At 37.5% G+C, this 1,676-nt stretch overlaps 1 pseudogene; it reads right to left on the reverse strand.

Moving 5' to 3' along the window:
- Nucleotides 1–378: 378 nt before the first annotated feature.
- Nucleotides 379–1,676, reverse strand: part of LOC138017484 (uncharacterized) — a 6,522-nt pseudogene continuing 5,224 nt past the window's right edge.

Raw genomic sequence — 1,676 nt, forward strand, 5'->3', positions numbered from 1 at the left:
GATTACAAATTAAGTGTACGCATGCGCCCTGCTAAAGTTAACAGACATACAGGCATAAATAACTTTATTTCATCTCGAAATACAGAATAAGTACAAGCAGGGTTAGTATCTTCGAGACATTACATTTACAGCTAAAATACAGAGCACCTACAGAGACATAAGTAGATACATAAAATTTAAGGATATTTTAATTGAAAAGAAAAGCCGCTATACAAAATGCAGCCTAGCTGGATTCTCTTTTAAAACCAGTGGATAAACAATTAACACTGCATAAAGAGCTAAATATTCGGGCCCGAATTCGCTCGAATACGGATCGGCGCACGCCAGGTATAACGGAATTTTCTGACGTATTCGATTACGGTCGACTCGAAACACACCTGGAATATTCTATTAGAATCCGGCCTGTTTTTCCGTATTCAACTTGAATACTCGTGAATGACTCGAAGTGTTCGATAAACCATACGGAGCACGCTTTGGTAGATTTATGTTACATGAGATTTTCTTCGAAGAAACAGTGATCATTTATGACTCGAACATTTTCGAATACTCTCAGTTGTTCCAGAGTTTGCGACTGGAACACCAGATGCACGACGCCACTTCTGACGTGAGCGTTCCAGAATACTGATGGTTACGTCAAGTATGCTCTGATTTTCGAGAATCGCACGCTATGAATACGATAGTTGTCACATTTTTCACAGTCGAAGATGTATCGTGTCGTCAAGAACGGGATTTTATACAGGTAATATACACTACCGTGAAGTACAGTCAGACAACACGCTACGTGTTCCGAAGCGTGCGCCTGAGACACGAGTCTCATGCGAAATATGAAACGTGTTTATATTAGAACACTGACGCATAGATGAGGTTTTAAAAGGTATTCTAAACGACACACATCAAGTGTTCTGTGGTTTTTCGACTGGGAAACGAGAGTCATGTGAAGTATGAAACATGTTCATGTTCGGATACTGGCGCATTCGTGAAGCACTGACGACCCATACCAAAGCTTGTATATATATCCCCAAGACGGTGTTCAAACTGCCGAGTGGAACACACTTTTTACTTCCTTGATCGATTCCTTGGATTCCTTACAAAACCCACCCAAAAGAGAAAGAAAAAATACCAGGACAATATGCATGTTATCCCAACAAAAAGCGAACAACTGCCATGATGACATCTTCATTTCATTTCAAATAATTCTTTATTAAATAAATTTAAAAACCTTATATTGTTGCTTGTTCGTGTATGCTTAGTTTCAAGGGAACTATGGACGAATTTATTTTACATTAAGAAGTTAAGATCCTACATTCTAAAAAAGTGTTAGGAACCATCTGAGAAGCAAAACCTATGAAACACTAGAACATTATTGTACTTGTATGCAAACTTTATACTAGCATCTAGATGCTGCTTTGTTATGAAAAAGCATAATCTGAGAAGCAAAGTCTCAAGAAAAAACACGTATTTTTCGTGCAAACTTTATAACTAGATGCTGTTGTGTTATGAAAAGAGCATAATGCAGCATTTGAGATGCAAAGACTAAAAAACACTATAACATTTTGTATGCAACCTTTAGAACTACTGCAGATGCTGCTATGTTATGAAAAAGCATTATGAACCATTTAAGAGGCTAAGTCTAAAAAACCCTATAACATTTTGTATGCAACCTTCAGAACTACTGT

The sequence above is a fragment of the Montipora capricornis genome, chromosome 9 (genome assembly GCF_036669925.1).
Source record: "Montipora capricornis isolate CH-2021 chromosome 9, ASM3666992v2, whole genome shotgun sequence".
Taxonomy (NCBI): Eukaryota; Metazoa; Cnidaria; class Anthozoa; order Scleractinia; family Acroporidae; genus Montipora; species Montipora capricornis.